At 42.5% G+C, this 14,243-nt stretch overlaps 1 long non-coding RNA gene across 2 annotated transcripts in view; it reads left to right on the forward strand.

The window, feature by feature from the left end:
* Positions 1-14,243, forward strand: part of LOC123367220 — a 79,227-nt gene that overhangs the window by 50,699 nt on the left and 14,285 nt on the right. Inside the window, exon 5 of one of the 2 annotated variants that reach the window (XR_006578363.1) lies at positions 6,168-7,006. The exons of the other annotated variant lie outside the window; for it this stretch is intronic. This is a non-coding gene — a long non-coding RNA (uncharacterized LOC123367220). Of the gene's footprint in view, positions 1-6,167; positions 7,007-14,243 lie in introns of those variants that run through there. 2 annotated transcript variants of the gene reach the window in all.

Here is a 14,243-nt window from a genome sequence, read left to right on the forward strand (position 1 = left end):
CCTCTGGTACCTGACTTGGCTTGACTTCTGATTCTTGCTCTAATCACTGCTACCATGCCTCAGTGGATCACAGCTGAGGATGGCAGATTCAGGACAAACTGCTGAGAAACAGGGCAGACTCACCCCAAACTGGTGGTTATTCTGTTATTAGATATACCAAGCCAGAAACAAAAGTAAACTTCCGTCTCGCTGCACTGGTTAACAAGAAGTCCAAACTGCAGTCTCCTTAGGCATTTCAGCCCTTGTTTCACCCCCAGACACTAAACTTTATGATGAGTGGTTACTGAAAACTAACTTCATCAAACAAAGTGTTATTCTGATCTTAAAAGATCAGACACATAGCCAAGTCAATATATAACTCATGTCTTATCCGATAATCACACTGTTGCCAATCCTTTAGTATCTAATATCTAAATGCTTATTTATAAGAGAAAAGAAGAAGGAGAGAGTTAAAATGGTCAAAGAAATCAAATACTTACAATAATTGCAAAGTTTTTGGATCATGTTTGTAGCAGTGATGTTACAGACTGCTGGCTTGTAAAGTCTCTGGTAACTTCCAAAAGATTGGAAGGTCCTCAGTCCATTGGTTGGAATGCACCTTTTTGTATAAGTCCATCGTCCAGAGATCAGAGCAGGAAAGAGGCCAAATGGTGATGCTTCCAGGGTCCTTTATACCTTTCTCCATGAGCAGGGGATGCTCTCAATCTTAGTTTGTGGAAAATTACAGGCACAAGGTGGAGTCCAGGGTCACATGAGCAAGTCACATACCTGTACATGCCTTGATGATTCACAGACGCAATCATTACCCATATTCTGGCAAAGGTGTCCACAGGAAGGCTCACCAGGTGGGAATGAGCTTCTTCTGTGGCTCATTGAGAGAATTAAGTATTATTTAATGGGCCATCAACTTAAATGGTCCATTCGCAATGTGCTGGCTAGACTGAATGTAAACTACTTTGTGGGTATTAGCCCAGGAGCGAACACATTTAAAATATTGGTACATAGTCAACATTCATAACTTTAGATACAACTATGATGCATGCATACAAACAGGATAGTCATATTTGATAGATTGTAACTTTTCCTTTGATACCTTACATGGCATACTTTGTATAAGATTTGTTGCAATTGTATAACAGTGGCAACATTAATGATATACATAGTCATGTTCCAATCATACAGCATCACAACTGCTAGGTCTGGCTGTGCACAACCCGGTCATGATACATATGTTCCTGATAGAATATCCAGCAATGTCCTTCCTATCAGTAGTCTAGGGCAAAATATTTGTGGTGCATTGCACTACAGCTTCCTGCACTTGCTAGTACTGCAACTTCAAACTGTGTCTTAAACAGGCTTTCTAACGTTGCCCTGACCATCAGTACCTTTGCTATTTTATTCTCAGATCTCCCTTGAACAGAACAGCCAAACGTATCATACTCATTTGTGTATGATATTAATTATTATTGTGCTGGCGCCTAGGGGGCCCAAGCAGGGACCAGAATCCTATTGTGCTAGGTGCTGTACAAACACACTTCCAAAAGGGAACCCCTGCTCCATGAGGAGTAGTTCTAGATGGGTGTGGCAGTGTTGGTAGCAGCAGCTACTCTGTGTTGTGTCTGTGTCTGATATCTTAACAACACTTCAGAGCATATAGCAAAGATCCATCCAGTGGTGTGAGGTAGAGGAAAAGGAATAGGCTGCCCCTTACGGGTAGTATCTTCCCTCACATCCTGTGGTCAACCTAAAACCTCTTACCAATTCCAGAATTTGATCAATAGCATCCCTTTAAATAGGGAAGAGAGCACTGCAGCTTCATTCCAGGATGGAGCCCATACTCCCTGCCCTGCCCTGAAATCTGACACTAGATAAAATGTCCTCACCCTCTACTTTTCCTGGGGTAAAAGAATGTCCAGAATTTTCAGTGTGTCAGAGACATCTAAAAAGAAGAGCATGGATACAGCTGGCTAGAAAGAAGAGGAGATTAAAATATACGTTGTGACAAATCTATCACATGCTCCATGACAACCGTCACCTAGGTTCTGCAATTAATTTTGTCTTGTGGGCATGAGGAATGGATGTACTGTTCATAACCACTGTAGCTTCCCTTGTTAATTAAGAACAGTTTGCTTTTTGGCAGTGGCATGTTTTCCTTTTCTAAATATGACTGAACTTTTTTGTTGTTTAGAAATAGGATATTTTTATCCTGATATTCCAATATTGTGTATTGTGATGTCTTTTGTTCTGCATGCCTCATCGGGCTGCCTTGGATTTCCTCTATAAAATACTTTAGAAAACTCAGCCCAAAACTTTACATTAGAGGTCACCTTTATCAACAAATCCCTGCTTTCACTTATTTAGTTATAATCAAAACCTGTTCTGAGACATAAAAGATGTTCCTATTATGCAAAAAATATCTGGACTGGCATAATAATTTGAAAGACATCCAACAACTTTCTGTCATGACTAGGAGTGAAATGTCTTCTTTTATTCACTCCCTGATTGCCTCTGTGTACCCTGACATTCAATTCAGATACCCATCATATTTTTCTTTTCCCTTTCTGCTTTTATCATACAACTCTAGATCTCCCCATTGATATATTTGAAGCAGATCAGACATTTGTGGGTTATGCTCCTTTTGTCTAAAAAAAATAATGATAAACTAAAATCAACCCTACAAATGAAGATTTCCCATACCTTTTTTTTATTTAATAATATATTATCTCCTGGTTTTTATTTGGTCTGTGCATTAATTAGCATCACAAGTTAGGAGGTGAGATCCTGGAGGCCAACAGCCATGTTCCGATTGGCCTAACAGGTCTTCTTAATATTGATTTAACGGTGAGCAAAAACTTAAAGTATTTAATTTAGCTTCTGAAATAACTGTAAAAGACCTCCAGCAACTTCTGAAGAGATGATTGTTAACTGACAGTAACCCAGTCTCCTAAACAAACTAATTACTCCAAAATTCATATGGGTTGAGTCTAGCAATTTATATAGTTTCCCTTCAGAGACTGGACTGAGCACTAGCACAATAACTAAATGCATAAGTAAGTTAGCTCACGGATAGCATAGTGTATGACATGTCATAAAATTGACATCATTACATACAGCCTGGGGCAAAGAGCAGACCGTGGCTTGTAACAGGCTGCTTGATAGGGTACCACTTCACATAGGATATTATTGGCTGCCCCAACCATTTGTGCTGATCAGGTGGCCTGGTGTCACTCTTTAGCTGAACCAAGGAAAGAGGGGGCCAGGAGGGGGGTCCTAACCCACTGCTTCTACCCTTTGGGCAGTGGAGGTTAACAAATGGGCCTCTGGTGCCCATGCCCAGGGGTCCCAGCCAATTTGGGGTCCCTCACAGAAGTACTGGAACCTGTGTAGTAGTGGGCAGGGCCATCAGCAGCAGAACTGTGGCCCTGCCCCCTGCTCCTCCTCTTCCTTCTGGGGCCCCACTGACTGCTCTTCCCCCCAGATCCTCCAAGTGCCCAGGACAGGGTGGGACCGGGTGCCCAAGAACAGCCCCCATCACATGCCCATGCCACCCCAGGGCTCACCTCCCAGGTCTGGTGGAGGGTCTGGGGATCCCCATAGCTGTGTGGGTCCCTGAGGGGCATCTCTTATATCAGCTTCAATTAATGACAGATTTTAACCCTACACCCAGTTATCCAAACATCAGAGCAGGCTGAGCTACTGAAGCACCAAAACAAAAGTCGGGGCAACATTAAAAAAACCCCAGAAACTAGCTTACAAGCAGTAAAGAGATACAGCATGACCACTAAACATAATTATTATAAAACACCTGATGCAATGAGGGACAAGTCCTAGGCTAATGGCAAAACCTTTCAGACTAAACACCACAAGATGTGGAAAAATCCATAGCCCAAGAGATGTGTGTCCAGCCAAAGATGCAAGCTGTAATAAATGCACAAAATATGGACATTTTGCAGCTGTTTGCTGCATGAAGGTAGTCAGGAAATAGATTACTACAGACAGTCAAGAGCAATCATTTCTAGGGTCTATCACATGTGATGGCACAGCCTGCCTGAAGAGTGAAACTAAATATTCATGTAAAGATTATTGACTTTAAAATTAACTCAGGAGCAGATGTGACAGGTCCGGTTGGAAGGGATGTATAATCACCTTCAATCCCTCCCAGAGCTGAAATTCCCTGACACAGCCCTGACTAGCCCTGGAGGTATTCAAAACTGCATGTGCCAGTTCACCACAGAAACAATGTACAAAGACAAAAGCTTTGCATTCTGAGTATATGTGATCAAAGGATCAAAGACCAACTCAGCTACAGCATGGCAGTCATGATGAGCATGTAGTAGGAAGAGGGCCTGAAACATAAGCCCTTATATCAGAGGCCTTGTATGAGGCCTGAGATAAAGTAGTGGTCAAAGCTTTGCTGGTATAAAGCAAAGTCAGGTTGCGAACAAAATGAAGGCCTGCTTACAGAATCTGGCAGGTACAAGGCTGATATTTCAAAAACACACATTCCTAAGAGGTGCTAGACACAGAGCACTCACACAAACACATTTCAGAAGGGTGGTATGAGAACACCTCAATACCAACACATTCCCTAAAGATAGCAGGAACACACTGACCCCTTCTAAAGATAAGGTCAGTGTAGTGGGGTGGCCACCTGCTCCTGCTCTTAAGGGCTTAAAACAGCCCTGAGAGAGGGCTGTGGTAGAGGAAAACCTGGACTGATTGGGGAAGTAGCCACAGCTGGGCCATGCCCCAATCAGGCCTCAGCTGGCCCTATAAAGAAGCTGTGGGCCGGGAGTACAGGCAGTCTCTCTCTAGGCACAGAGAGAGAAGGGCCTGGCTGCCTGGGACTTGAATAAGGTACCAGAGTAGAGCAGTGCTGGGGAATAGGGCGAGGGAGCTGGGGAACTCCCGGCTGGAAAACCCCCCAGGCTGCAGGCCTAGCCAAAGACCTGAAAAGGTACTGGGGTTGCAGAGGTTCAGCCCAGGGGTAGGTGGAAGCAGCAGGTTCAAACCCCCCTTACCGATAATGAGTGATATGGACTGCAGTCTGCTCCAGAGTGCGGGGGCTAGAAGAGGACTGGCAGTGAACACTGAGGTAAGGTAGGGATAGAGGATGGGGATTCCCCTGGGAGGGGACCCCAGAAAGTGGGGGTACTGCCAGGGGGAAGCACCCAAGGAAGAGGGGCACTAGGGTCCGGGAGGTACATGGGGCCAGTGACAATCAGGACATTGGCCTGCAGAGGGCACTCCAACAGCTGGCACGCTAATTCCCCAGGAAACCAGCAGGAGGCACCGCAGAGGTGAGCCGCACATCGCTACAGTCAGGATGACAGTGTGATGGACAGAGATGTACAAGGTGATGGGTGGCTATCAGCTATATCAGAGTGTGTCAACTAACTACATTAGAGGGGCAATACATAACTTGTTTGTACTGATGTATAAAATGGAATCTCAGACAGAGAGAGTGTCTTTGGCCAGCCTAGCTGGCAATGGAAAGTCCTGCCACTGACTAAGATGGGTCCATTATCCCGGGCATACATGTGTTAATGTATCTGTAGACATTGATCCAGAGACCTAGGACCGTGCTTCGTCAGCAATACCTTAACGCATCTTGTGATCATTGGGTGGTTTGCTTTAGGTCTGCTGTGCAACCTGTCTGTGCAGATCTTGTAGAGCACACAGGGAGAACACACACATGCAGCCGAACATCTGATGTCAGAGCCTAGTGAAAAAGATGGAAGAATTAAATAGAATATTTGGTGATACTGGACTTTTGAGATCCAGTACAAACAACCTTAAGAAACAATGCGGTACCATGAGCGTATGTATACCTAGCAGGATTCCTACCCCATTGCTTCACAAGGTTGAAACTGATTTAGAGAATGGAGTGAATTGGCATAATGAAGAAAATCCCTGAGTCAATAGCATAGTGTGCCCCAGTGGTACTAGTTATAAAGAAAAATGGAAAAAATATGAATACGTATAGATCTTCAAAGACTTAATGAAGCACTTGTGAGAAAAAAATATATCCTCCCAACACTGGATGACTTCCCCTCCAAAGTGAAAGGAGCTACAGTATTATGCAAGCTGGATGCATGGAGTAGCTTCTAGCGAACTTCTTTAGCCAAACAAAGTGCTAACCTGACTACATTTATTATACCCTTTAGGGATTTTGCTTCTGAAGATTACCAGGGAATCTGAAATTTTCCTGAAGAAGATGGCAGAACTGTTCATGAACACCAACTAAGTTGCAGTTTTCGTGGATGATATTTTAACATATGGGTCATCGATTGAAGAACACAACAAAGCTCTCAAAGAAGTTCTAATCTTAATCAGTCAGTTTGGACTGAAGCTCAATAAGAAAAACTGGATTTTCCACTTAAACCAAAGCAAGGTTTTTGGGGAGACAAAAAACAAAGATGGACTCAATCCTAGCCCTGAGAAAGTAAAAGCAATTTGAGAATTGAATTCACTAACTAATGTACCAGAACTGAGATGCATACTGGGGATGGTAAATTATCCTGGTCAATACCTACAAGACCTTTGTACAGTGACAAAACCACTGAATGAACTATCAAAGTCCAACACATCATGGATATGGGGGACAAAACAAGAAATTCCCTTCAAAAAGGAAAAAAAAAATCTCAGTAGCTCCAGTTCTCAAGTACTATGATGTGGACAAACCCACGATGTTCAATGCTGATGCAAGCAGCTATGATGGTGTAGTGGATCTGAGGGGAAGCCAGTTGCATTTTGCTCTCACACACTCACAGAAGCAGAAAAATGATCTGCTTAGATTGAAAAGGCGTGCCTGGCAAGTGTATGGGCATGTGAGAACTTTTACAGGTACTTGTGTGGATTGGTTTCTTTTACCCTGATAATAAAGAGCTTGTGAACCACATCAGTGGAAAAGATCTGGATCTAGCACCAGTGAGACGCCAACATCTTTTGATAGAGTTAAAGTGATTTACCCCGATTACTAATTACGTTCCTGGGGAAAATCTGGTAGCAGAAGACACACTGTGACAGAGTCCAGCATCACCCTCAACTGTCCATGAGCTTCAAGATAATATACAGGTGTATGTAGATGCTGTGAACACGTACAGACCAGTGTCAGAAAAGAGACTACACTGGCTACAAAAAGCAACCTTGATGGACACACAACTTCAAGAATGTCTAAGTTACATTAGAGCCAGCTGGCCTAAGTAGCTAAGGACAGTCAGGAAGTGACAAGAGACTACTTTGTGGTACATGGACAGTTAACAAGTCAAATGAAGTCCTGATTAAAAGTGATTGCATCAGAATTCCAAAAGCAATTAGAGAAGAAATCCTAAACCTCATCCACAAAATGGCTGGCTACCGTTCAGCTGTTTGGTGCGGCCCCAGGGCTGGCTGCTTATCAGTGAGTGGCTGGTGGGAGGCACATGGGGGAAGTGAGGAGGCAGAACAGAGCAAGAGGCAGACGAGCGGGAGAGGCCTAGGTAGACGGCAGAATGAGGGTGGGAAAAGGCAGAGCACGGATGGGGCCTCAGGGAAAGAGGCCAAGTGGGAGCAGGGCCTCGGGGTGGAGTGGGGGTGGCGCATTCCCTGGGAAAAACAAAAGTCAGTGCCTGTGTATCTGCATGTGAACGTTGCATTGTGGTAGTCTCCTCATTTCTGCAAAGAACCTTTAATAACAACACCTCTAATGGACAGACCCTGGAAGAACCTAACTTAACTGGAAGAGACTAGCTGCAGATTTATGTGAATTCAGAAAAGGAGAATGAACTTGTGGTGATAGTTTTTTTACTTAGCAGTGACACCATAGGGTTCTTCAGGGACGTGTTTCCAGTGCGACCAAGTAGTAAAACCTCTCTGTGAGGTTTGTTTGCAGAACAAGAAGAACTTGTTAATGTAAGACTTGTAGCATTAGCTGAGACATTTGTCTCTTTGGCACTTTCCATTCATCATTATGTTACAGTTCTCTTGACTGAGCATGTTTCTTCATCAGTTTCCCATTTCAGTGAACTGGGGATTGGAGATCACATTGAGATAGTGATTAAAAAAAAAGAGAGAGAGAGAGAGAGAATGAAAGTGCAGAAATTTCCAAAGATATGAGAGATTGATAATCTTTGAAGTAATACAATTATTACCATCTCCAGCATGCCCTGGCAATGTAGATAGTGCAAAGGTGGCTGTATTAGTACAAACTTGTATGACAGAAAGACTGAGGAAAAACAGCATTGGCACCATGCTCGCTTCATGTAGCTGTTGAGATTCCCTCTGAGACCATTCCCACTCAGCTTATTCAGAACACCTTGTCCAGTTCTGGGAGAACAGTTCCCTGGGATCCAAGAAACTCCAGTTCAACTGCATCTCATCACTCAGGTTACCTGCCTAACAAAGTAACACCTCTTTGCCTCTGCTTGCCAGACCTTGATATAGAGCTGTTAGGTACAGGGTGATACCACAATTCCAATTCATTTCACACACCACACAGTTTATATACATCTTTCCTAGCTACTAATATCTATACTTCTTGAATGTAAAGACCAATCTCTTTTCAGATTGCATAGGACAAGTTCAGGGTATTTCTGCCTACTTTATTTAGTATAAGCATACCCTCAATAATTAGTTTCTGCCTCCCTTATTTACTATAAACAAATTCACAATAGTTAGCTGTTTCAGCAGTTACTCTTTGGGTTTTTTCAGGCTTCTCTTGTCTTAATTTGGGCCTGCTCATGTCAGCTAAGCCAGCACTAGAGTAGCACATTCCAAACTTTTAGCCATCTCACCACAACCTCTCCTACACCTCCTCCCACTGTCTATCCATGCCTCTTTTCATCTTCATGTGAATTGTAATGTCAATATAGCATAATGGTTGAAATAGTTAAGAATCAGTTTTACATGTTTTGAATGAAAGGAAAAATACTTCCCAATCAACAAATAGTATTAAGTTATATTGTACTGTTTTGCTATTGTGCTGCATTGTGAATTACTTTTAGTTGATATCTGTTTTGGTTTTGGTTTTTTTTACATTTCTTCTCTTTTCTCTTTCACCATCAGGTGCCCCAACTAAAATTAGCTAGAACTTGGAAGAAAACAGATAGAGCCTTTACTAATTTACTTACTCTGTTGTCACCAACCAGACCTCCTCGAAAGAACAGCCCTTCTATACTATTTTATAATAAAACTATATAGATTTATCTTTTGTTTTCCTAGATACAACAGTGATGGTGCTTTAAAAATACTGAGAGACAGTTCTTAAAGGGCTTCATCCTGCTCTTAGCTACCCACGTGTAAATCCAGTTAAATAAACATTAATGACTCCTGTGTAACTGACAGAATTTGTTCCAAAGTATTCCAGTGGGTTAAATTTCTATTAATGTCTTTATCACAGTAAAATAACTTATGAAATAGCTGCAAATTGTACAACAGAAAAATAAAATAGTAAATAGAGTAACTTCTGAAAAATTATAGTAATTATATTCATGGCCTTATCAAAGGCCGAGAGTTTTGCTATTGACTTAAATCAGGGGTCTCAAACTTCAAATGACCCCGAGGGCCGCATGAGGACTAGTGCATTGGCCCGAGGGCCGCATTACTGACACACCCCCTTGCTGCCCCTGGCCCCACCCCCAATCCACCCCTTCCATGAGGCCCCGCCCCTGCCCTGTCTCTTCTCCACCTCCTCCCCTAAGCACGCGTCTCCACGCTCCTCCCCCCTCCCTCCTGGAAAGTGCTAAGTGCCACCAACAGCTGTTTGGCGGCTTGGCGGCGGGAAGCGCCTGGAGGTAGGCAGAAAAAAAAATGAAGAGTAATATAGTAGTATAGTATTAAAATATAGTATGCTATTAAAAGTCAATTTATTAACTTTTTTATTAACTTCTTTAACTGTAATGTGAAACGTCAGTGCTAATTTTGACAGTCATTTCATTTTTGGCCACTTAGCTGGCAGCGTTTTGCATCAACCAGAGCATCAATATTAGGTTTGATATCCTGAGACGAAACCAATCTCAGTGTTGCTTGCAAATGTTCATCAGTGAGCCTTGACCTTAACACAGATTTGTTAATCTTCATGGAAGAGAAAAACTGTTCACATATATATGTACTTCCAAACATTGCCATTATCCTTGCAGAAGCAGAGAATAACATGGGAAATCTTTCTTGTGAAAGAAACCTGTAGAATTCTGGAATTCCAACATCTGTATACTTCTGCTTCAAAATCGTGTCACACTGAAGCTCCACTAACTCCATCTGCATTTCCTCTGCAACATTGTCAATTTCAACAGCAAATGGTGTGGAAAAAAGTTGAAAATGTGGTTCAAGTGCCTTGAAATCTTTAAACCGCACATCAAACTGTTTGTGTAAGTTAGAAACGATCTCTGCATATTCTTTCAAGGATTTGGGTTCAACTTTTCCTAAGGAATTCAGAGTTGAGAAATGGACCAAATTGCCAGCAGTCAGCTGTTTCCCCCATAAAGTAAGCTTGACTTTGAATGACTTAATACTGTCATACATCTGTGTTATCACCTGTTTTCTACCCTGAAGTTTCAAGTTCAGTGCATTCAGGTGATCAGTTACATCTGTTAGAAAAGCAAGGTTGCAGATAAAAGTGGAATCAGCAAGCTGTGGAACCTCCTTTTTTTTCATTTTCATGAAGGAAACAATCTCCTCTTTAAATGCAAAAAAACGCTTCAAAACATTTCCACGACTCAGCCATCTAACTTGAGTGTGATACAGAAGTTCCCCCTATTCACTGTCCATACTTGCTAGAAAAGAAGTGAACTGTCTGTGATTCAGCCCTCGTGCACGTATAAAATTAACAGTTTTAACAACTACATCCATAACTTCTTTCATTTGTAGACTTTTACTACACAGAGCTTCTTGGTGCAAAATACAATGTATACTGGTGAAGCTAATTCCTGGTATATTGAGGCTGTTCAGTTTGGTCTTCAATAATCCAACCACACCAATGTTTTCAGAGCACATTGATGGCGCACCGTCCGTAGCCAAAGATACGAGTTTGTTCCATGGCAGTGCAGCTTTTTCAATGCACTCTTCCAATCCTTGAAATATGTCACGTCCCGTTGTGGTACCCTTCAGTGGCATTAAGTCTAGCAATTCTTCAGTTATATTCAAATTGCAGTCCACACCTCTAATGAACACTGCACACTGTGCGGTATCTGATACATCTGTACTCTCATCAAGAGCAATTGAAAATACTTCAAAGTCTTTTGCCATTTGAATCAATTGTTTTTGCACATTATCAGCTAAATCCGTTATCCTGCAGGCAACTGTATTTGCAGACAAGCTTATGCCTTCAAAAACTTTCTTCCTATCAGGACATAAAATTTCACTGGCCTTCATAAGACATTCTTTTATGAATAAGCCTTCTGTAAAAGGTCGCGATGATTTAGCTATCATTTCGCTTATCACAAAACTTGCTCTTACTGAATCTTCGCTAGACTTGTTAATCCCTGAAAATAAATTTCTTTGCTTGGCAAATGCTGCTTTAAGTTGCTGAACTTTTTCCTCTCGGATTTTTCCGGTGAATGCATCATATTTTTCACGGTGCATCGTGTCATAGTGCCGACGCACTTTATACTCCTTGGGAACAGCAATCGTTTGCTGACAAATAAGGCATTGAATTTTATCTTTTACCTCTGTGAAAAAATATAAATTCTCCCATTTGTCTTGGAAAACTCTCTTTTCTTCCATGAGTGTTCTTTTTTTTGACGAAGTCATTTCCAAGCAGTTTTAATAAATATATACACTCAGTAATGCACCTCACTCAAAGGACAAAACACGCACTTAGATTTACTGCCTAAGGCTCTGGGAGGGAGTTTGGGTGGGGGAGGGGGTCTGGAGTACAGGCCCTGGTCTGGAGTTTGGGTGGGGGAGGGGGTCTGGAGTGCAGGCTCTGTGCTCGGTGCAGGCTCCAGGCTGCGGCAGGGGGTGGGGGTGCAGGCTTTGGGACGGAGTTTGGGGATAGGAGGGGGTGCAGGGGTGAGGGCTGTGGGGCTGAGGGTGAGGGGTTTGAGGCATTGGAGAGGCTCGGGGCATTGGAGAGTCTCAGGACTAGGGCAGAAGGGCAGGGGAAAGGCAGCCTGCCCTGGCCCTAGTGCAGGGGGGCGCTAGGACCCTGCGGCAGCAGGTGATGCCGGAAGCTGGCATAGCGGAGGAGTGGAGTCAGCGTGAGCTCCCGGGCAGGCTCCCGGGCGGTGAGGGGGCAGCAAGTGGGGGCCGGGAGACACTGGGGGGAGGCGCGTGGGGGCGGCAGATGGGGCCAGGGGAGAGACCCGGCCCCAAACATTGGGGAGCAGCGCGCGGGGAGCTTAGGCACAGACAATAACTCGGGGAGGGGGGCGGGGCTGAGGGGAGTTTGGCGGTGACAGGAAGTAACTGGGGGAGCTCCGTGGGCCACAGGGAAGAGCTCCGAGGGCCGCATGCGGCCCACGGGCCGCATGTTTGAGACCCCTGACTTAAATTGAGCCAAGTTTTCACCTATGTTGTTTAAGCAAAAGCCTTCTCTTTCACTTCTCTCCATGTCTTTATAATTCCTCATGTCTCATGTTCATATGGTGTAATAGTGGATTCAACAGTTGCATAGGAAGTAAAATATCGCTATATCCCCTTCATTCAACTATGTTACTTAAAGAAACCCAGGTTTTCTCCAATTTTGCTTTTAAATGGTTGGTTTCATTATTTTATTTCAGCCTCCATACTGTATCCATCACATATCAATCTTCAAAGTGTAGGTACCGTTAATATCGCTGAACTGATTTCAGGACTTCCAGTGAGGGCACACGCCAGAGGAGTTATAAGAAGAATACTATGAATTAACTGGGAAACCTTTTTGTACTTTTCTCTCACTCTTTCTAGCATTCTTCTGTAAAATTGTTCTGATGATAGGAAGTAGCCGCAAGCCAAAGTCTAAAGAATGCTTTCACCATATTCTGTAAGATGTTCTCCACTTGTAGAAACACTTTTGAGTGTTCTCAATGAACATAACAAATGAGCTGGTAACATAGAAAGGGAACTAGTTCATAACCGCAATGAGCTAATGTCTTTGTGGATAAATTAATTTTGTTAGCTCACAGTAATGTAATGGCATAGATTTTTAAATATTTTTTCTGTATTCTTAGCAAGCTATGGGATATTCCTATGTATTGTTCTTCCTGCTTTCTGTTAAGAGAGTTAGTTCAAGAATGGCTCTGTGTGTGCAAGCCTCACACTGCAATTTATCTCAAAGAAAGCATAAAGATACTACAAATTGGCAGCGAAGATGAAGATGAAGATGTATTTTACTCAATACTAACATCTCTTTGGGTGGAGGCAGAATGATTGGGTTTATAGGACACATGGCTTTCTACAATGGATCCCTTGGGAATTATATGCTGAAAGACTGGATTTTATGTTAATAATGTAGCAGATAACAAAAAAGGTACTTTTGTTTTTGAGCCTTTTGGAACATAAAATATATGTCCCACTAGCAACACCTGAAAGTTAAAAGATTAAAATTATGCAGAAATTACAAAGGCATTTGTCACAGCCAGTTAGTTCTGCCTCCATATGCAGAATCAGCAGCCTGCAGAGTTCATAAGTGAAATATGTAGCAGAACTAGAGAAGTTAAACTAGTTCTGTGAATTTGTAACAAATCTGATGGCATGGTGTGTGGCCTGAGATGTGAAGCTGTACAGAAATGTTTGCTGACAGAAGTTGGTCTGCATATTCCTGAGCAGTAGATATTAAATTTGTTTTTGTTTGCATGCAGAAGATTTAAATCCTGTGTTGCCTCAGGCAGGGACTTGGGTCTCCCACATTGCACAACTGCCCTAATCACCAGGCTATTATGGGATGATATATTGGCTTGCTCTCAATTCCATCCTGGACCTGAGGACATTTTAGTCAGACTGATGCTTTTCTGCAAAATATTTCAGTTTCAGCATTCTGCAACAGAAAAAAAAGTTTCATTCTACTTTTTTCAATTAACTTTAATTATAATAAGAGACAAATGAAGTGACCTAGTGTAAAAGTGTTGTACACCAAAGTAATGTCAGTGTTGGACTGAGTAACCTAATTTTAAATGCTTGAAATGTGGCAGAATAGACAATAAACCATATGATTGGCACTTCTACCACAACTCCCCTTTGAAATGATAAAGAATGTTCAGTATATCTATAGATATACACCAGAAAAGGCATCAGTCAACACTTGTTAATGCATAGGTATGGATTTCATGGAACTTTCCAAAACCAAA

This window comes from Mauremys mutica, chromosome 3, assembly GCF_020497125.1.
Source record: "Mauremys mutica isolate MM-2020 ecotype Southern chromosome 3, ASM2049712v1, whole genome shotgun sequence".
Taxonomy (NCBI): Eukaryota; Metazoa; Chordata; order Testudines; family Geoemydidae; genus Mauremys; species Mauremys mutica.